Genomic DNA, 23,474 nt, shown 5'->3' on the forward strand with positions numbered 1-23,474 from the left:
AGAAATAGCACTCGTTACTGATACTGCGGCTTAAAATACGATGCGCCATATAGTTGTGAAAATACGTTAACTTATTTGTTACCAATGAATAAATGTGACGGTCACGTGTGTCAGAGGATAAAGAATATATGCCCGTGATTGTTTTTTTTTAATATGAAGTATTTTAAGAAAAAGATGACGTCAACTACTCGTATCTTTATTTCGCTCAGAAGTAAAAAAAAACGAAACAAAAACATTTGTTTTTGGGGAAAACCAAATTTTGTTGACTTTGAAGTAATTAACTAGTAGCAAATTCCTAAATTAATTGATCAGAAACCCTTTAAACGCCAACTAGGTGTTCACATTTTCTAACGTTTTGTGTCTACTTCCTGGCTTAAATTCTTAAAATGCACTGCGGTTAACCCCAGTTAGCCAAGGGTCAAAGGTCATGACGCAGTATTTAAAGGATTCAATTTCCCTCCTCGGGAGAGTCTTGTTTACGGCGTTAAAAATAAAAATAAATAAATAAAAAGCAGGCCCCCGAGTGACATTGACAGCGGTCGCTACGCAACCCGTCACCAATTTTCGCAATGGCCGCAATCCGGGTCGCCTTTTTGGCGCTGTAAGCACAAAAAATAAATAAAAAGGGAGCAAAAGGTAAGCTGACACTGCAGCTTCAAAAAAGCAAGAGGACAAGAAAAATCAACACCAAAAACTTCACCTTTTTACATTTGTGTGCACTTCAGCTAGCATTAATAGCGTCTCCCGTGTGAAAGTGTTTAGGCCGCATCCCATTCATCACCATGTCCTCGCCAGGGTCAAAAAATCAACCTTTTATGTGCTGGATCGAGAAGAAAAAGTGCTTTTAAAAATTAAAAAAAGATGGAGACCTTTGGACTAATGTATCTTTGGACTTTTGGATTCAAAGGACAAAAACCGAGGGATTTTAAAATGTTCCGTTGCCATGTCGGCTTTCGGGGAAGGTCAAAAGAGTCTCTAGGGGTTGCCAGATCCAAATAAATAGGGGTTGCCAGATCCAAATAAATAAAATTAATGTTTTGGATCATTATTTTTTTTTCCTGAATAGGAAGGGATTCTTCCCGAAAACTAATGGTAGAGAAGGTCATTGGGTCACAAGGCACGCAGGGGGTGCTGGAGCCCATCCCGGCTAAATTCGGGTACCAGGCGCGAGACACCCTCAATTGGTGGCCAGCCAATCGCAGGGCAAAAGGAGACAAAGGGCAACAAATTTATAGCTAGGGATAATTTAGAGTGCTAAACCAGCTAGCCTAGCATGTTTTTTGGGGGGGATATGGGAGGAAACTGGAGTACCCGGAGAAAACGCATAAAATCCCGGTGAGAATGTCAACTCCAGAACAGTAAGGACCCTACCTGGGATCAAACCCTTGACCCCAGAACTGCAAGCCCGACCCGCTAACCACTTCACCTCCGAATAAATGAATAAAAATGTCAATAAAGTTTTAACAAACAAAGAGTTATACCTAAAAAGCTAGAAAATGCCATTACTGGAGAAATTTGGGGGGGGATGCTTTGCTCTATGGGACACTTCCTGTTAATTTTACGACATTTTGAGGTCACTTCCTGTTAAGTTTGCGACATTTTGAGGTCACTTCCTTGTTAGCTCATTAGCTTGCATTGACATCCAGTTAATTTTTGTCCAGTTAATTTCTAATGGATTTCATTTCCAATGTGTTGGACGTCTAGCATATGTTATAAATTCTTACAGGTCACTTCCTGTTAACTTTTGGGTCACTTCCTGTTATCTTTTGGGTCACTTCCTGGTCAGTTCATGTAGATTTTTTTTTTCAATTCAAACCTACTAGCAGACCTTTTCGCAAATTCTTAGAAAAAATACTCCTCTTTTTTTGACTCTTTGGTACCCCCATTTTTTTCTAGATATTTTATTTTTGGCCCCTATCTCTTCTGCTTAAGTGACATTTACAAATGAGGGTGAAATCGGGAAGGCAGTGGATCTGAAATTGGAAAAAAGCACCGGCGTGAAGATAATGCCACGGGCGGCTGCGTGACATCAAACCAAAATGATATGAAATGTCAAAAGATGTGACGAAAATGTGATGTGATGAATTTGATGCGCCCGCCCTCGTCAAAGAAACTTTATTTTTTAAACCCCCCCTCGGGACTTCTAGTCAAATTTCTCAAACCGGGCGAAGCTGCCTATATTGGGGATTTAAAGCGTAATGTGTTTTTCGAGGATAACAACGGGCTAAATATGACTGAAATCCAGCTCGAACAAACTGTGATATTCTGCAGTACTGAGATTGTCCTGTACGTGGGAGGGTGGCGCTACAGGTTGCAAATGTTTCACGAGAAGAAGAAATATCGCCGACGCAGTCACAATGACAGCAAATTGCAGCTCAAAATTGTGGTTATGAATAAGGGAAAGGTTCAAAATGCGGGATTAAATGCGAGAGATAAACGGCGAGTGGTTATCGCATCGGCCTCGCAGTTCTGGGGTCGAGGGTTCGATCCCAGGTGGGTCCTCACTGTCTGGAGTTTGCATGTTCTCCCCAGGCTTGCGTGGGGTTTTTCCCAGTACTCCGGTTTCCTCCCACATCCTAAAACATGCATGCTAGGCTAGCTGGCTATCAGTCTAAAGTGCTCAAAGCTATCAGCGATTTGTTGTTTGTCTCCTTTTGCCCTGTGATTGGCTGGCCACTGATTTAGGGTGTCCCCTGCCTTGTGCCCGAATTTAGCTCAAATAGGCTCCAGCACCCCCATGACCCTTGTGAGGATAAGTGGTTCAGAAATGAATTAGTGAATAGATTCCCTTGTGTGTCTTGTCTGCGGGATTTGAATGGGTTTTGCACCCGTTTGTCCCTCTTGGCTCCCCTTCCCTTGTGAGACATAGGTGTTTGTGATTTGTCATCAGCTATTGTCTGTGTATTTAAACCCCGTTTTTTGGCTGTCTTTTGTTATGTTTTTCCATAAGGAATGTTTGCCTGTTCGTCCCAGTTTTTATTATTTGTATGATTATTTTGCATTAAAATCCAAAATTGTGCTATTTTTTCTCCTTCCCGCTCTTGGGTTCCATTTTGCTTCGCAGCCGAAGGCAACTCGTGACAGGCTCTCAAAGAACTACATCACGTTATTTAAAATATGTATGTTTTATGGCTCTTTCGGTGCAAAAGACTCATCTGGCCTATTTTAACTTTACAGTAATCCCTCGATTATCGTGGTTAATATAGACCAGACATGAACGCGATAAACGAAAAACCCCTATTTAATTTTTTTTTTTAAAGTCAGCTCGCGAGTTTCAGCGTGGATTTCCAAATTTTTATGAACTTACCCCAAAAATATAATTAACAAAAAATTTCCCCCAGTCGCAATGTAGTGAAGCCGCGATATTCGAGGGATTACTGTAATTGGAGGAGACTAATAATACTCACAATAGATGCGATAATGGATCGGTTTGGTTTATTTTCAGCTCATTTTTGTTCAAGCAAACCCAGCGTTCGCGTGGTGGTCTCGCCGAGGTCGGGAACGGCAGTTAATTTGAAGTAATTTACCAGACGGGGGGGAACAAGGGGGGAGCGGGATGAAAGGTCCGGGTCATTGTTTAACGCGAGCAGTCAATTACGCCACTTCTAATGAGATCAAAGTGATGGAGGCCATCAGGATCTAACATAAAGCCTCATCAGCCGGGCAGATTAATCGAGTCGGGGGCCGGAGCGGAGCCTTCCGGATCCTTGACTTTCAATGAAGTTTGATCTTTTGGCAAACAATGGCGGGTCAGTCTATTAACCTCGGCTTTAATGATGCGTAATACATGCGAAAAAAAACTCCAACAGGCAAACAGCGGATGGATTTCAAGCTAATTAAAACTTGATACGATGCACGATTATTTTTGTTTCTTTGTTTCTTTTGAACCCGCGGACTGCTTTTCAATGGCCGACTGACATTTCCTTGACATTATCCCACAGTTGGACCTTCATAATAGCTGCCATTTAGTTTCCTGAAGATGTCTAAGCCGAGTGTCGTCGTGCTTTATTTAGTGTCGTCCATGTTTATGCCTGATGTTAAAAAGACAAGGCCTACTTGTGTGTATGTGCGTGTTTGTGTGTATGTGTGTGTGACCCTGAAGCAAATGAGCAGATGCTCCATTAGTCTTTTATAGAAAATGTGCCAAGAAAGACACAAGGGAGAGTCAAGATTCTGCTCTAAAGGAAATGAATGATCATGTTGTAGTAATATTGAGAGTAGTCGGCGTCCAATCCATTTGAACTGGGAGAGACGATGCTGGAATGTGATTGTTCAATTCTTAACCATCCCAGTTTAAATGCATCTGAACTAAAAAAACAGCTAATTATGGGTAAGCTGAATTGAAGTCAGCTGGGATAGGCTCCAGCACCCCCAGTGAGGATAAAGCGGTTCAGAAAATGAGATGAGGGAGGATCATTCGTTAATTTTCTGTACTGCACAAGGGTCGCGGGGGGTGCCGGAGCCTATCCCAGCTAATTATGGGCACGCTGAATTGGAAGCCAGCCAATCGCAGGGCACAAGAAGACAAAGGACAAGCTAACATTGCTAAGGGCAATTTCGAGTGTTAGCCAGCTAGCCTAGCATGCATGTTTTGGGAAGTGGGAGGTAACTGGAGTACCCGGAGAAAACCCACGCAATGTTTTTTTTATAAAGGTTCATCAATATAAGGTTCATAATTTACATACATTCACGAAAACTAAAAATAGACCAAAAAAACAATAACGATACAATAACAATAATCAAAAGCGAGTGTGGGCGGAGTTTGTTAAGAAGAATTGTGGGAAATTGAGTTTTGGAAAATGTCTGATGCCAATGTAAAATCAATACGTAAATTTTAAAGAAATCGTTATATTTTTGGAGTCCATTAGCACATGGATGGAGCGCATTCCGTTGTCATGGAGACGCCTTACATCATATCGCCATGACAACTGCAACCATTTCAAACTGGTTAATGGAAGTTGGGTTTCCCCCAGTGCTTTATAAGCCTGGCGGGCCGCCGGGCTTTTGTTGCTCGTCGCTAGGCTAAAACAGGACGACAAAAAAAAAAGTATAATATATATACATATTTTAACTCCATCTGGTTTAAACGCGCATTTGTGACATTTTATGGTCAAACTTGCAGGTTTCTACCTTTGTTTTGTTAAAAAAAATATTTTTGTTAGCCTAGCCTTGAAGTATTATATATAATTGCAACTCAAAATATTTATTTATAGCAGTGGTGTCAAAGGTGCGGCCCGTGGGCCGGAAAGGGTCCGCTTGGCTTATTCACCCTGTGCATACATAGTTAAATATTTTAATTTTTTTTCGACATAGATGCCAATAACCTGATTTTTGTGAGTCGTATGAACAAATGTTACTCAATTCGCTATCCGCAATCGCATTCGTTCAATCGCCCCTGCTGTCTAAATTTGTTAACCCTCCCACTTCAAACAGATTGGACATCTAGGATTGTCAATGCGTTTAGCATTGGCTGACCTAGCCACGAAAGCAACAATAACTGCGCTAATTTAATATTAAGAAGAGAAAAAATGTTTTCTTTATTTTTGCACGGGTGCAAACTATTTATTTCCTAAAAAAAATGGCTGCCGGTGTGTTTCTCCACAAGTTTCCGGAAGAAACCCCGCAGCTAACAGCAAAACAAGAGCGCCAATTGGAGCTTTCTCCCCCGCTGATTGCCCCCTGGTGGTGGAAGGCCAATGAATAGGCTCTTATGTCTCCTTTCAAACCGTTTGGAGTTTTGCAGCTAATTAGCCTCCCCGGGTGATAGCGGCAGAAAAAAAAATCGCTATGAAATATATTCATAGTAGGACTACAGGGATAGAAGGATGGATTTGCTAGGACTGGATGTTAAATCCACCTTGGTCAACACCACAATTCTCCCGACTGGAGTAATGTGCGGCGTGACCAAGTGCAATTACGTGGCGCATAACATAATGGCCCGTTGTCACCCTGAGAGGGGACGAGGGGGGAGGAGACGGGAAGGACGGCAGAAGACGGGGAAAAAGAGAGTGCGCCATTTTCTCGGAATGGCGGGTTAAGTCTTTGTCTCGCAACGGGAGGTCCGGATAGGCTTATGATTAGATGCGTTACTGTAGAGGAGGATTTTCGGTGGTGTGGATGGGGGCGGGGCCAGAGGAGAGCTCAAGAGGTTAACGTGAAAATAGGAAAATTAAGCAGGGGATTTGACTAAATTGTTGGTATTGTAATTGAAATCAGTTGAAAACTACTAAAGTAGAAATGAGTCATGTAAATTAATTTGGAATCGTTCATTCATCGGCCCGGTGGATGAGTGGAGAGTTCGTCGGCCTAACGGTGGGGGACTTGGGTTCAAATCCAGGTTGGTCCAAATGTGTGAATTTTGCATGTTCTTCCCGAGGGTTTTCTCCGGGTACTCCTGTTTTCTCCCACGTTCCAAAAAAAAACATGCTAAGCTAATTGGACACTCTAAATTGCCGCTAGGTAACTGTGGGAGTGTGAATGGTTGTTTGTCTCTTCGTGCCCTGCGATTGGCTGGCCACCGCCTCTGGCCCGAAGTCAGCTGGGATAGGCTCCAGCACCCCCTGCGACCATAGAGAGGATAAAGTGGTTCAGAAAATGAGATGAGGGAGAATCATTCATTCAATTTCTGTATCGCACAAGGGTCACGGGGGGTGCCGGAGCCTATCCCAGCTAATTATGGGCACGCTAAATTGGAGGCCAGCCAATCACAGGGCACAATTAGACAAAAGACAACCAATCATTGCTAAAGGCAATTCGAGTGTTAGCCAGCTAGCCTAGCATGCATGATTTTGGGAAGTGGGAGGAAACTGGAGTACCCGGAGAAAACCCACGCAATGTTTTTTCATAAAGGTTCATCAATATAAAGTTCATAATTTACTTACATTCACGCAAACTAAAACTATACCAAAAAAAACCTAATAAGATAATCAAAATCAAGTGTGGGCGGAGTCTGTTAAGAAGAATTGTGGGAAATGGAGTTTTGGCAGATGTCTGACGCCAATGTAAAATCAATACATACATTTATTTTTATTTTTTATTTTTTTGAGTCCATTGGCACATGGATGGAGCGCATTCCGTTGTCATGGAGACGCCTTACATCATATCGCCATGACAACTGCATCCATTCCATCTGCTGGAAAAAGCATTTGGAACATTTTTTTAGAATGCTTTTTGGAAATCTTATTTGAAAACCACCCGCTTCGTAACCATTCAAAACGAAGGCTTTCAAGTAAAATACAACTGAACTGAGCAAACTACAAAAAGGAAGTGGCGCTTTTGGACTTCAGAAACTGTTGACTTCCTGTCAAATTTGCGATAAGTACAAGTTTCATGATAATATGTTCAATATCGCAGTGGAATTAAAAAGCAAAAGGATGTCCTTCAATTTGAAGTGTCCAAAAAAATAAGCATAAAAGTGTGCTTCCCTCGACTTTAATGCTACGCCTTTCAAAATAAATGAATATATTTGTCGAGTGACACTTTGAAGCAACATTCTCTGAAGGCTATATTTAAATACTTTTCATATTTTGTTCTTTCCTACTCAGCTTTTATTGCAACAGCTCTACGGGGGACAACAAAAAACATTTTAGGATGGAAATAAATGATGTACAACTTACTCCTTTTAACTGAAACTTATATAAATATAGAAAAATAAATTTCACAAGGTTGAAAGAAAGGAAAAAATAATAAAACTACTTTTTTGAGTGCAGAGTTTGGAGACCAGAGTGGGAAAATAAAAATAAAAAATGATTTGAATTCCCCAAAAACTAAAAACATTGAGGATTACAAAAAAAATAAATTTAAATTGGCATTTTCTTAATTTTTTTTGGTCTGTTTTCCTTATTCTTACCACGACTTTATTTTAAATGTACCACTTTTCCCCCAAAAAAGAAAACCCTAAAATTAGCATTAGCAACATTAGCTTCTAAAAAAAATCTCTAAAAAAATGAGCATTCTTATTATACCTCCAAAATAAACATTTTGTTGACGGAAATACAACTTATAACTTTTAAGATGATACGGAAAAAGTCAGAAGAGTACAAATGACATTAGTTAATTTCTGTTGAGAAAATATTGTAATACGATTCAAATGAGGAATCATATTATAATACTTTCTCAACAGAAAATACCTTCTTTAATAATTAATATTATATTTGTAAGATGTTTTGTAAGATCAACATTTCTGACAAAGTACTGCCTTGACATACGAGTGCCCCAACATACGAGCAATTTGAGATACGAGTAAAATTCCGAGCAAATATTTGCCTTAAGATACGAGACAAATTTTGAGATACGAGCATTCGAGACAATGGCGAGAGGCTGCTTATGATTTCTTGCCACATCTCCCCCGCGCAAAGATATCTACGAGCACTGGGCGGAGCATTGCATTTTTTTGCGTTAGTCAGTGCAGAATTAAGGAGAAAAACAACGGGTTGAAAGTAAGCCGGTGCTTGGTCGGGTAGTGCGAAGAAAAGGCGTATGTTGACATTAAGCAGGAAATAATGGAAAATTTAGTTTAAATTTAGTGTAACGTAAGATTCAAAGTTTTTTTTAAGTGTGTGCATAGGAATCTAAGTTCATTTAAGTTAAATTTAAAGTTTATGTTGTGTTACGAGTGCATCCGTCAAGTCTCTCTCTCTCTGCATTGTACTAAATAATGTCTAATTTTAGTATTAAACATCATAACCACTACTTATTTGTTACTTTCTTAGTAGATGGTGAATTACAACCAATAAAAATATGTTTTTACATTGTAATTTTCCAGAGGGTGGGAACGAATTAATTAGTATTTAGTTCATTTCTATGGGAAACGTTGATTTGAGATACGAGTAAATCAACATACGAGCTCGTATCTCAAGGTATGACTGTACTATGGGATTACTGAACTACCATTGATGTTGTTGGTAGTGTGCATACTGTCATTTTTCATCTATTCCTTTTTTACTCGTAAACTAATCCCGATAAAAAATGCTAGGTATATTCCAGGGATCTATTAGCATCGATCCTTGGAACCCAATTTTTAAAAAATGTACTACCAATATTTAATTGCAGACATTATTTAGCATTTAGCCATTAGAGCACTATGTGTTAGAATTATTATGGAATATTCTATATGTGTTGTAAGCATTTTTCAATAAGTAATAAGGCTATAAACCAATTCATGAACCACGGACACTTTTCCTCCACATCGTCTCCTCAAGGCCCCACAGCTCGAGGACACATTGTTTTCACACACGCTTTTCGGCAGAACACAACGGGACTGTTTTGACGGGACTCCAGCAGAAGATGGCGATAATCGCATTATTGTTTGAAAATACGGCTTTGCTTTGTTTACCTTGAAAGCATTCCTCACACTGTTGTTTTCTAACCAGCGAGGGTGTTATTGTACTGATTACATAACCATGTTTTTCGAGTGTCGCGATTAAATACAATGATTCAGTTACTGCAATTCAGAATGCACTGGGGGCTAAGACGACGTCACAGCGCATTTTCCTTGCAAGTTGTAGGCAGAGTTTGTTGAAAGATGTTTTTCCTTTTTTAATTAAATATTACTAATAATGATTTAAAAGGTTTGAATCATTATTCCAACATTTGGTCCTTCGAGTAGCCGGGGTCAACACACCGATAGGGAATCCAGACGCTGCGGTTTAATATCTGGAGTGACCGTGCACGGCGAGAATCCCTTTTCCAGGCCGGACTATTTCTCAGCAGCGCCTGTTTTCTAATCGGTTGACGACTATCCTCTTGGTAAGCATCTTTCGACATTTCTGCCGAGTCCGCGTGTGATGGCTGCATATTGTTGACGGGTTCCGAGTGCGTGAAGGGCATCACACGCGAAGGCCTTATTTTGAGAAGTAAGGCTCGCATCCTGGGGATAGCGATTTTAAAAAACCCTGCGGATACTAGTCACTAGCAGGTAGACACGGTGTGGTCTATAAACGTCTGCCGTGTACAAAAAAAAAAAGGTACTACGGGGGCACACAAATCCACTCCAAAAATGGGTAGTGGAGACAGTAAAACGGCTATTGACGATCCAAAGATGCGTCTGCCGTGTACAGATTGGATTGTTGAAAATCAAAGCGCTACAAGGGTTAAACACCTAAACTTATGGATAAATAAATATGGATTTGCTGGCCAGCTTAATATGCATAAGATATTGATACTGCAGGATAAAATACGTGCTAAGCATGGGGGAAATCTTAACAAAATGGAGCAGGAGGGATATAATGATACCTATTATTGGTTTATGATACATGGGTTAAATCAGTTGATAACGTTGGGACTGGAAACACAGAGGCTGTGTTATTCCACAGAAAAGAGGACGGGGAGACTTGCCCGGTGGGGAAGAAATATGTTGTTGGTAAAAAGGAGGGCCCCCTCCGACAAATATGACCAGGTCGGGAGGGCCCGTGGGGGACATGGGGAGAAAACACTATCTCCCCAGGCCGGGGCGCCGCCAATGAGTGATGTGTTATTGAACAATATCCCATGATCGAAGTTGCTGATACTAATGTGGGCAAGGAGCAGGCTCCTACTAAATTTGGATGTTCGAATCCAAAAGCTGATGGTGGCCCGTTGTGTCATGACGGGCGTAATTTGAATTTGAGAGTGCATGAACTGATTGATCGGGTTACGGGGAAGTTTAAAACAAAAGTTAATTATACCGTGATCAGCAGAGCTAAACAGAGGGATGGTGAGCCTTTTGCAGAATATCAAATAAGGATGACGGCTTGTTTTAAGGCCAACAGCGGCCTCGCTGAAGACCACGCGGTGGGCAGCATTTATCAGGAGCAGCTAAAAAATGTGTTGCATGCTCATTCAAATGTGTTGCATTCTCATTCAAATTATACTTATATATATTACATATATCCCGCGATTGCCCAAATAACAGGGCCTGTTGGATCTGTGGGAAAATAGGTCATATATCCCGCGATTGCCCAAATAACAGGGCCTCTAAAAGTGAAGGCAAATCGTCATGACTAGTCGGGGGGCCTGCTCAAAACGAGAAATGGATTTGAGCAGAGGGAAGTGGAACTAAATTTAGCGGAGATATTGGCACTTGATACAATTAAACCTGAAATCACACTGTTCGTGAATGGGATGCAATTAAAATTTTTGTGTGATGCTGCTAGGCATACTTGTTAATAGTAACTAAATGTACTGTCGATGTACTGGAATGAAATGGCTTATTGTGGCTTATCCTGGTTTCGTTCCCGTCTGCTAGCGGGAATATTTTGGTTAACAGAAATACAAAACAGCAAATTAAATGTTTAGCGGGGTTGCCAAAACTGCGTTTTGGTCAGACTCTAAACTTGCCGAATAATGCTTTGATTGCGGGGGGAGCGCTCTGTTTTGGTGCGGCTGAATATTACAATAATTGGCCTTGGGGGTGCTGAAGCAAACTTGATATAGTTGTGCTTGCAGCATATTGTAATTTAGTCTTCTCTAAAAAATAATTGCTCACAGGAGGCACAGGAGGGGGACACAAAGAAAAGAGAGCACTTTGGAATTTGTAAACAAAAGATAAGGCTGCTGCTTCTGCAGCGAGCGTGAAGGTCACAGTCAGCGGGTAAGGGTGCGCTTCCGTTTAGACATTTCAGAATAAGAACAAAACATGGTCTGCAAGGGATGCAGTGTTCCGCGATTATCTTCGCATTTATTTTTGGGCTTCCGTTTAAACATTTCAGAATAAGAACAAAACATGGTCTGCAAGGGATGCAGAGTTCCGCGATTATCTTCGCATTTATTTTTGGGATTTAATCAGAAATGTCTTTCAAGGTGATAGAAGATCTGTTTGGCTTTGGAATTGGGAATAATACTGTTATTATTGGTTTCTTTTTACTTTAATATAGGAGATTGGCTGGTTAAAGAAAAATGAATGGATTTTTTTTACAATATTATGGCATATTGGTTACAATTTGTGGGTCCTTTATTAAGCATTGAAAATTGTAATTAGGAAATGCCTAGTAAAAGGTGGATTTCTCTAATTTAATTATTGTAGATTTTTCTTGTGGTAACAGGGAGCTATAAGAAATGGCTCTTATCTTAAGTAAACATAATATGGGGTGCAATTTATGTCTTAGGTATTAAGGGTTATTTGGTTGTTAAAGAAATCAGACATGAAATTAACAATGCGGAAATGAGAAATTTCATGGCATTCGTCCAAATTGTTAGGTAAATTGAACCTGGCTGGGGTAGATAAGATAATTGGTTAAGGATAGGCATGGTTTCCCTAGAAGAAACATGGAGCGTCTTTAGGTGCACAAAAGACTTTCCTTGTTTGACCTGAAGGGGGCGTATGCTTTGGTAGGTCATATTGATGACTATTGGGACGTTATTACTGTCTATTGCTTTAGGGGCATACAAATTAAGAATTTAGCCAAAACTTACTGCATTGCAATTATGGGGTTAATACACCTGAATGTTACGGTGATAACGATTGGCAATAACAAGCTTAGATAAAGGGGATTATCTACAACAAATTCAGGTGGGGCCTTTCATAGTGTGATGAAATAATGTCTATGTTTTAAAAATAACATCTCCAAATTATAAAATATCAACCTTGGAGAAATGCTTTAAGTAGATGGGTTGATTAGAATGGGCAAAATTCGATAACATTGAGATAAAGTTTTTTACAAAGGGTTAAAATACTAAAAGGGGGTGTGTGTGTGTTTCAATGTGTCACAACTTTTCCGTTATTGCATTATTGGCGAATAGATGGTTAATCACAGCCACTCGCAGGGCAGTCCACATGCTAACTGACTGGGATAAGGGGCGGTGGCAATTGAACAAATTTCTATTTTCAGATATGTGGCATGTGAAACTAATACATTAATTATCTAGTTTCTTCAGGCATCAATCTTGCGGTTCGAGGATCTACTAATGCGGAGTGGATCCAGACCTTCCGGAGTGTGGAGTATTCCTGGTGTCCTCAAGAATTCGTAGGTTTTCTCTGGGTACTCCAGTTTTACTCCAACAAACCAAAATTGTGGATGATTGGGGGAGCACTCAAAGCAAATTCCTTGATTATGAGTGCCAGCGTGGATGAGTGTCTGTCTTTTGTGTTTCAATTGGCTAGCCACCAAGATATATCAATATTCTAATATCAAGGTGGAATATTTCTGAAATCGCTGATAAGCCTTTCGAGGACGGCGGTGGCAGAGTAGGACAGAAACAAAAAGAAAAGAATTTCGCCAAATGAAATTTTTTGATTTCTGCAATGGGAAATTTTGGGAACCTGGGGGACTAAACAAAAACAAAAGTCTTATCTAGGAGGGCTACCATTTTGAGTCATGGTAAATTTCATGCCTCAAAAAAGGGGGAGGTTATATATTCAATCTATATGCAGATATATGGCAAAAACACGGGCGATTCCCCCTTATGTCAAGCTACAAAAGCTACGTATCCATTTCAAAGGATACACATAGAATATGTGTGGTACATAACAGTCCTAAAACAGATTGGGGAAACCTTGTTGCAGAAACTGGTCTAGATTGGCATGCTTGGATGACACACGTGTGCGAAAAACCATCAGGCCTTCGATAAAATTAACCCATACGGTGGGGGCATTACAAATCATAATAATGACTGACAAATTAACTTGTGGATCTTTGTCTGACGTTTTTCCTAAGTCCATGGGTAAGAAGGTCGTCGGAGATGGAAACACCCGGATCCGCCATAGTAAAATTAAAATCTGAGATGACCAGAGAATTCATTTCTGCAACGGGGAGTTCCCAAACGGGAGGCGGTAAGAAATAATTGGTTATTGTTGATGGAAAATGCAGCTATTATAAATCAAACCTGTATCAAACCTGTATCAAACCTGTATAACATGTATGGGGGGCCGACCTCTCTTAAGAGTAGTACCCGCGCAAATCACCCCTGATTGTGTAAAGGAGATAATGCAAAATTTTTAGTGTTATATAAAGGTCTCATACTACAAGTTCTGTTTAGAAGTGTTACACAAAAGAGGAAATAATTTATAATTAGAATTATACCAATATTTATTACAATAATTTATACCAATTATTGTGGCATAAAGGCTCATTGAATCGAATTTTGCCGGACTGTAATATCTGTACATACTGTATCGTTTTTCAAAGAATTGATATTGACAAAAGATGTAAGCCCAAAATGTATGAAATGGAATAATGTCTACCCAGTTACAACGGCAGCAAAGGACAAGCCTAACTTTTCAACACATGTCGCGTTTAATCATTTTACCTGCTTAGTCCTCACAGGGCACGGACCGGCACTGGGAGCGATAAATGTGACGTGGTGTGCCCACGTCCTAAAACAGACTACACCCCTGATTCCACGTTCTGACCTATGGTGGTGGTGGGGTCAAAACAAATTATACGACTCCTGTCAAAATGACAGCAGGACTTTGTGCCTTGGTCTCACTGCTATTACCAGTGTCTGTTTTTCCATCTACAGTAGAGGAGATACAATTGGCTGCACAGAAATCCGGTATGATGGCGGGCCCCTCGCGACGGCGTCGCATGGAGAGAGGGTGATCCGACATACATTGATGATGAGTATAAGTTGGCTAATCAGATCGCAGCAGGTTGGGAGTATATTTTTCTTTTAATTACTCCAAACAAAAATGTTGATTGGATAAATTACCTGCATTACAATGTCCAAAAACTTGGAAATTATACTGAACAGGGATTTGTGGCGATAAAGGAACAACTGGCAGCCACTAGTCTGACGGCGTTCCAGGATCGTGCAGCGGTTGAAATGCTTCTTGAAGGAGCAGGGGGCGTATGCAACGTTTGAAAATGTTGCACTCAACAACACGCCCCCCACTGGGTCCCACACCAGGGCCAACGATGGCCTGCAGACCCTAAACCGCAAGATGAAAAAGCATCCTGGAGTAGAATAATGTCCGCTGACAGATTTGTGGCCTCACTAATAATGATTTGGCCTAATTTGTGGTAGCCCTTTTTGCTACGATTTTGACATTATGTGGGTGTTGTATTATTCCCTGCTTAAGATCTTTGATGAGCCGACTTATAACCACTGCGATTGCCCCTACAAATTCCAAATCGCATGAATTATATCTCCTACTGAAGTGCTGACACTAACAGTGAATTCCAGGAGCATGGTAATTACGAGGATGGATTGGACGAAAATGATCTTATTTTCTGATTTTCAGACCTGCCGAACGAGTAGAGCCTAAGCGGGTAAAATTAAAACAGCCAACGGTGATATCTCTCTCTCTTGAATTTGTCATAAAATGAATAACAAACATATAGTAAAAGGAGGGAATGTTAGAATTATTATGGAATATTCTATATGTGTTGTAAGCATTTTTCAATAAGTAATAAGGCTATAAACCAATTCATGAACCACGGACACTTTTCCTCCACATCGTCTCCTCAAGGCCCCACAGCTCGAGGACACATTGTTTTCACACACGCTTTTCGGCAGAACACAACGGGACTGTTTTGACGGGACTCCAGCAGAAGATGGCGATAATCGCATTATTGTTTGAAAATACGGCTTTGCTTTGTTTACCTTGAAAGCATTCCTCACACTGTTGTTTTCTAACCAGCGAGGGTGTTATTGTACTGATTACATAACCATGTTTTTCGAGTGTCGCGATTAAATACAATGATTCAGTTACTGCAATTCAGAATGCACTGGGGGCTAAGACGACGTCACAGCGCATTTTCCTTGCAAGTTGTAGGCAGAGTTTGTTGAAAGATGTTTTTCCTTTTTTAATTAAATATTACTAATAATGATTTAAAAGGTTTGAATCATTATTCCAACACTATGTCTCCACCTTCATTCAGCCTATTATAACACACTAGTGCTTTTATAATATAATTTTTTTAGACTAGAAGTGACTTTACTCTGACAATCCCGCCAAAAACAAAAGCCAAACAACAAAGTTCCCTGATTCCAACCCAAGCCAAACCTGAATAGCGAGTCATTTTCTTTTGTCCCGTACAAAAAGCAGGAAATGAGGAATGCGCGGAACATTGAATACACACAATCGCATACGATGGCTGCCTGTTTTTTTCTTTTTTTTCTGTTATCAGGACCTATTCAGACACACAAACGGATTTGATTCTCGCCAAACGTCCGCGCCGTCGGAAATGACGGCAGCTGGAAAGTCAATCACGAACGGGGGCTGCTTAAATGTTATTTCCTAACTTGATCTTGCATTCGAATACAGATTGGATGTCCTAACTTTTTAAGTTATTCGACTCAACGGTTAGTGTTGGGTTTATTCTGGGATGTTACTATATGTTCATTAAGCATTTTAATAGGTAATAAAGCTATAAATTAATTTGTGCTATACTTTGTTTTCTCATCTAATAAAAACATCAACTACCTGATTAAAAAAAAACATTGATAGTGATAAACATCCAATCCATTTTGGTTGGACGTCTACCACCGTCACTGAAACATGATCGTAAACTGCCAACATGTATCGTTTGTCGCCTGCCAAGTCGCAGAGTTTTATTCACATATACACACTCACAAACACACACATGCACATGCACACGCAGTTGGAGTGGCTAAATCTTTGTGTTTGTAGTACAAGCAAGAGAACTGTCAAACTTTCCTGCTCAGTTTAATCACAGAGATTAATTTAGGAGTCGATAGCGAGGCATGCGTGGGTGGAGAGAGAACGCCGTGGAGAAGGACTGAAGGGCTGCCTGACTGGCATCAAAGATAGAAAGGCTTTCATGCCCACTGTTGGGAATGTGTGTGTATGTGTGTGTGGGTGGGTGGGTGTGTATGTTGTTAGTAAAGCTTAGCTAAATAACCTCCAAATTGAAGTAAAAAGCTGCCTTTTGGCCATAAAGCGTTTGTTCTGAATACTTTTCAATAACACTTCAATAATTAAGGAACAATGACCAAATAATTTTCAAAAATTAAATAAACAAAACAATCTATAGAAAAGAAAAATAACAATATTAAAAAAGGATCTGTTCATTTGTTTATTTTTTGTTGTATTTGTGCACTTCCCTACTTATTTATGTTGTTGATGTTGTTGACTAAAACTTGTGTATTTCTTATTTATTTATTATAGATTAGTTATTGTTAGTATTGATTGATTATTTATTTGACTGTTGTTTGTTGTTATCATTGTGCACTTCTCTACTTATTTATGTTGTTGACTACTTGTTTATTTATGATTCATCACTTATGTATTGATTAGTTATATTTATTATTGGTTGATTATTTATTTGTCTGTTGTTTGTTGTTGTTATTGTGCACTTCCTTAAATATTTATGTTGTTTACTACTTATGTATATATGCTTTGTTACTAATTTATTAAGTATCTATTAGTTGTTAATATTGATTATGTATTTGTCTGTGGTTGTTGTTGTTATTGTGCACTTCCCTGTAAATGTTGTTGACTACTTATTTATTGATTATTTATTTCTTATTTATTGATTATTTATTTCCTATTTATTGATTATTTATTGATTATTTATTGCTTATTTATTTCTTATTTATTGATTATTTATTTCTTATTTATTGTTTTTTTACTGTTTATTTATTGATTATTTATTTCTTATTTATTTCCTATTTATTGATTTATTATTGATTATTACTGATTATTTATTGATTATTTATTTCTTATGTATTTCTAATTTATTTCTTATTGATTATTTATGACTTATTTATTGACAGATTATTTATTTGTCTGTTTGTTTTCCTGCTGTCATTCTGCACTTGGCGGTGAGGCTTTAAATCTCATTAAACTCGTTTAATAACAATAAAAGCATTCAATTGAATATCAACAGATGGCGTCAACCATCCCCACAAACAATTTTCAAAAATAATGCCATAATTCCATCTCCGGCTCCCCGCCACCGCCTCCAAACGTTCCCGTGTAGTCCAAAACCCGAAACCCTGACATAAATAACACCACTCATTGGACCTTGACATCCCGGATGCCCCGCCCCACCCCATTCCGAGGCAACCTGCTCGCTTCTAAATAGAAAAGATTATCGATTGCGCCCTCTTCAAGCGCCTTGGCGATGTTCCATCAGACTGCGCTCGTGAGGTAAAAGAAATGAAGAAGGAAAGCGCAAGTCATTACGTGAACTGTCACACAATTACGCGTACAAATGGCGGCGGCGCACACAAGATTCACCTGCTGTTTTTCCCATCGACCTCCCGCCGCGGTAAAAAAAAAAAAGACAAGGTGAGCTTGTTTGGTTATCGACGCAGGTGGCGCCGGTTCTTCGGCAAACGCGGTTATTGACGGCTGACGGCGGGTTGCGCATTGATTTTATAATCGAATTCTATTCAGAGTCCTGTCACTGCGCATTTGTTCGACTATTTCGAAACCTTAAAGTCGAATACAAGTGTTGTTGTACCATGCAAATATGGGGCTGGTTTTTAGTTTATCACAAAGCGAACTACAGAACAATCGGACTTTGACTTTTTGGAGAGTTTTCTGGTCTGGCGTCTTGAGATATGAATATTTTTCTTTGAAATCAAAAAATTAGAAAGATTTGAGCTACATTTATTCATTTTTTTTGAACTGCTTATCCTCACAAGGGTTGGGGGGGGTGCTGAAGCCTATCCCGGTCAACTATGGGGACACAAATTTTATTTGTACACTTAAAACAAGGAAGTGTATGAATATTATGTAGGTTTTTAACGGTATGATTTATTTTTTTCCCATAAAGAAAAGATACTATTAAAGTATTAAAAAAAAATACTTTAAATTTTTTTGGGGTGATAATTTTTAAACCAATAGTCCGCAAATAATTACTTCATTAATAGAAATCATTATCGATGAATTTAATAATAAATTAGCTGGGTAGTCAATTAAATGTGGCAACTTTTATTTTTGTTTTATTTGCACACTTAAGACAACAACGGCCAAATAGGAAAGTGTATGAAAATTATGTAGTTTTTTTAATGGTATGATTATTATTTTTTTCCACAAAAAAAAAACACTATTACGGAATAAGTATACTTATTTTCTAGATCATTTTTAAATCAATAGTTATCGATTAATTTAATAATCAATTAGCCGGGTAGTCAATTAATTGTGGCAACATTTATTTGTATTTTATTTGCACACTTAAGACAACAGCCAAATAGGAAGTGTATTAATATTATATTGGTTTTTAATGGTATGATTATATTTTTTCTCACAAAAAGACACTATTAGGGAATAAGTATACTTTTTTTTTTAGATCATTTTTAAATCAATAGTCCGAAAATATTTTTTTGACTAATAGAAATAGTTATCCATGAATTTAATAATCAATTAGTTCCACAAAAAAAAGACAAAGTATAAGGATACTTTAAAAAAAAAATCGATTATTTTTAAATCAATATTTTGGAAATAATTTCTTGACTAATAGTTCTCAATGAATTTAATCATCAATTACATTTCTAGTCAATTAATTGTTGCAACTTTTATTTTTATTTATTTATTTGCACACAGCAATGTCAAATCTCAAGAAAAGATTATTTAAGTGAAACCAACATTAATACAATTACAAAAAAAACCCTAACCTAACTTTATCTATATAAAATACGAACCCAAATTGCCATTCCTTGTTCCAATTTTGCCAAAGCTGTCGTAATAGATCTCATTACGTCAAGCCGACAAAGTCGAAAAAAGAAGCACTAGTAGATTTGCTCAATCCAACTCTGTCGCGCTAATAAGATTGGACACCGACGAGGATTGGTCAGGTGACCTTTGGGTATCTACTTCCTGCCCCCAATCACCGGCCTGTGCCAATTGTCCGTTTGCGAGCTCATTCCTAGCCTCGAGTCTGGACACTTTTTTTCCCCAACGCGTCGACTGCTCTGATTGGATTTCATCGCCACTCCGCTGATGCAATCAAGGCGGCTCAGCGGTGGCGGATTTGCGTCGTCTTTGGCGGTGAAGTGTTGAAAGCTACGAATTGCCACTGCGCTTATTCAGCTTGGCTTTTGTTCCTTGTCGGAAGAACACTTTGGTCGTAAAAAAAAGGATACCAGGGAATTTGTTCACTGATTTACTGAAGCGACGTATGAACAAGTGCTTAGATGTCGATGAAAATGTGAAATGGAATTTGCAAAAGTCGAGCTAGCCGAATTAACGACAGCAATAATAAAAACTTGTCGGCTTTTAATTGATGGCATTAGGTGTCTGATCTTTTTGGACTGGCAGCGACCATTCAATGTCAAAAGGTATATGCTAGGGCCGCTTTAACGTCAACTTGATTTCATGTGGGCCGGATCATTTTAGATATAATATTTAGATTTTTTTTTTATAAATGGATTAAAAGAACTGGATTAAAAGCCCTGAATATTCCGTTTTTGATAGATCTAAAACAATGTTTATTTTAGCTTTTTTAAAATATATTTTTAGAATCCTAACTGTATGCACAGCATAACATAGTGTAGCATAACATAACCTAGGAAAATGTAGCTCCGCTGGCAATTTAACTGGAACAAAGTAAGTGTATGTAGGTATGATCCTAAAGGTAACAAATCGTAATAAAATAATACAAAAAACAAGAAAAGCCTACTAGAACAGCTGAACTTTATTTGGGTTTAATTGTGATTATTTAAAATAGCGACCTATGTTTTCAACATAGATTTGACTAGTACAGTAATCCCTCAATTATCGCGGTTAATGTAGACCAGACATGGCCGTGATAAACGAAAAACCGCAAAGTAGGGTCACCCAAATTTAAAAATGTTTTTATTTTTGGGGGATTTTCACATTTTTATGAACTTACAAAAAACTTAATTAGCAAAAAAAAATTCCCCCAGAAAAAAAAACGCTATGTAGTGAATCCGCGATAGTTGAAGCTGCGATATTAGAGGGATTAATGTATTAGTTAATTTCTGAACCAAGACACGAATAAGTGAGCAAACCATAGTGAGGCAAAAAAAAACCCCCGAACAACATGAGATGCAACCCGCAATTCCCTAACCTCAAGCCATTTCAACATGACACGCCTTTCCAAGCGTGAAGTGATAGATATTTCATGAAGTCTGTTTTTTTTCTTCTCTAGCGCCCACTGGCAGGCTTTAGCAAAGCAAAAAACGGACATGTTTTCCTTTTACTCCTTCTTGCCATCGGTGGCACCACTAGCTTTATATTAAGCCTCCTGGCGTCACTCACAAAGCCTCCGCAAAATATCCGCGTGGCTCAGGATGGACGACGTTCGTGTTATCTTTCCGCACGATCCGCTGATACGAGGGTGCGCGCTTGTAAACAGGGCGAGGGTGCAAAAAAGCAAGCGAGTGGTGAATACGAAATGCTGAATAAAATACCTTAAAACCATTTTTTTGTTTTTAAATTTGTAACTTGGCCCGAGTATAAGACGATCCTGAATATAAGACGACCTCTTTTTCAAGACTCAAGTTTGAAGGCTTTTTGAACACCAGATTCGGTTTTTATACAGAAAATATTTGCGGTAGATCTGAAACAAATGATTATGACGATATATTGAAAAGAAAAAGCCTCATTCAAATCATGCAAAAATAGTCTATCATATCTTAATAGCTGACATTTAAATATGTAAAGTGCAATCACATTTTGAAAATGAATGGCTTCTGTTTTTTTAAATGTAAATGAACCTGTGATAAAATACTGTGATAAAACAACAAAATTGCAATAACTGTATTAATCAAATTGTTCAGCATTCGCTTTAAAGATATCTGGCGCCCTCTAGCGTTGAATAGGTATAATATCTACACCGTGAATGTAAGACGACCCCCTCTTCAAGACTCAAGTTTGAAGGCTTTTTCAACACCAAATTCGGTTTTTATACAAAAAATATTTGCGGTAGATCTGAAACAAATGATTATCACGATATATTGGAGAAAAAGCCTCATTCAAATGATGCAAAAATGGCTGCAATCAAATATGTAAAGTGCAATCACATTTTTAAAAATGATTGGCTTCTGCTTTTTAAAAACGTAAATGAACAACAAACTAAAACAACAAAATTATAATAACTGCATTAACCATCAGTGTTCAGCACTCACTTTCAATATATCTGGCGCCCTCTAGCGTTGAATATGTATAATGTCTAGACTGCGAATGTAAGACGACCCCCTCTTTTTCAAGACTCAAGTTTGAAGGCTTTTTGAGCACCAGATTCAATTTTTATACAGAAAATATTTGCGGTACATCTGAAACAAATGATTATAACGATATATTGAAGAGAAATAGCCTCATTAAAATCATGCAAAAATGGCTGCCATTTAAATATGTAAAAGTGCAATCACATACAATACATTTCTTCCGTTTTTAAAATGTAAACGAACATCAAAATTGCGATAACTGCATTAACCATCAAAGTGTTCAGCTTTCGCTTTAAATATATTTAGCGCCATCTAGCGTTGAATGAGTAAAATGTCTAGACCGGGAATGTAAGACGACGACACCTTTTCAATCTAATTTCAATGCAAAAAACACCGTCTTATATTCGGGCCAGACGTCAAAAAACATTTTGACAGAAAGGGGCGAATGAATGAATGATATTTAATTGCCATAATTTTAGATAATTGAAAGCCACAGCTAAAACCTTCAGAAGGCATCAAGCCATTCTGTAACGAGACCCGAAGAAGCAACCAAGCACTTTTAAAAGTCGTTATCTGCCAGAACTCGATGCGCTAAGAAAAAAATTCCAGGAAAAGCATTCAGCAAAGAAAAAAAAACTGCTGTCACGCTTTGTAATTATAGCCAATGCGTGTGATTAGGGTAAAAGGTTCGATAAATTACACTTTCAGAAGCGACTGCGAGGATCCTAAAAGAAGCAGAATGCAGCTATTGATTTCCCATCTTTCTCCATGGAAATTTATTTGCCGGCCGCCGGGAAACGGCGTTCTCGATTGGCCTTTTCCAGATAAATTCGCGCAAAAAAAAACTATTTGCGATAACTTTAACGTCTGGTATGAAACTTTTTGGGGGGGATTTTGGAGCCAGGTTGATTGCATGGCAGCGCCTGAATCACAGCTGTTGGCTTTAATCGACTTTTGGAGACGGGGAAGATTTTCTCGTCCCCGGCGCCTTGAAATCGGCTTGCCGCGGAGGAACTGTGGTTTACGCGGTCAAAAAAAAAATGGCACCTTTCAAGCTCCGTCTGCTGGCCGGGAAGAAGGCAACTGGCGTGTTTTCACGGAGTGGGAGACACCTCCAAACCTAGCGGGCCTGGCAGCTGTCCAGCCATTTTTTTTTCCCTGGAGCGAGCTTAGATGAGTGCATCGCTTGTCAGGGATTGATGCAGGAAAGGCAGGCTCAAGGTGTTTTTTTTGTTTTGTTGCTCCTCCAGTTTTCCTCACAAACTTTTGGCACTGAGCGGATGAGGAAGACACAATCACTGAGATTCATTCGTTTATTTTCGCCAGGGGTGCTGGAGCCTATACCGGGCTAACTACGGGCACCAGGCGTGGGACACCCTAAATGGGTGGCCGGCCAATTGCAGTGCACAAGGAGACAGATGATCAATCATTAATAGATAGGGGGCAATTTAAAGTGT

The 23,474-nt window shown here is 39.0% G+C and overlaps 1 protein-coding gene across 12 annotated transcripts in view; it reads right to left on the reverse strand.

The window, feature by feature from the left end:
- csf3r (colony stimulating factor 3 receptor) overlaps nucleotides 1-23,474 on the reverse strand; it is a 127,895-nt gene that overhangs the window by 43,843 nt on the left and 60,578 nt on the right. The window contains exon 1 of one of the 12 annotated variants that reach the window (XM_077598009.1): nucleotides 23,065-23,258. The exons of the other annotated variants lie outside the window; for them this stretch is intronic. The gene's annotated coding sequence lies outside the window, so the exon portion shown is untranslated. Of the gene's footprint in view, nucleotides 1-23,064; nucleotides 23,259-23,474 lie in introns of those variants that run through there. 12 annotated transcript variants of the gene reach the window in all.

Source organism: Stigmatopora argus, chromosome 4, assembly GCF_051989625.1.
Source record: "Stigmatopora argus isolate UIUO_Sarg chromosome 4, RoL_Sarg_1.0, whole genome shotgun sequence".
NCBI lineage: Eukaryota > Metazoa > Chordata > Actinopteri > Syngnathiformes > Syngnathidae > Stigmatopora > Stigmatopora argus.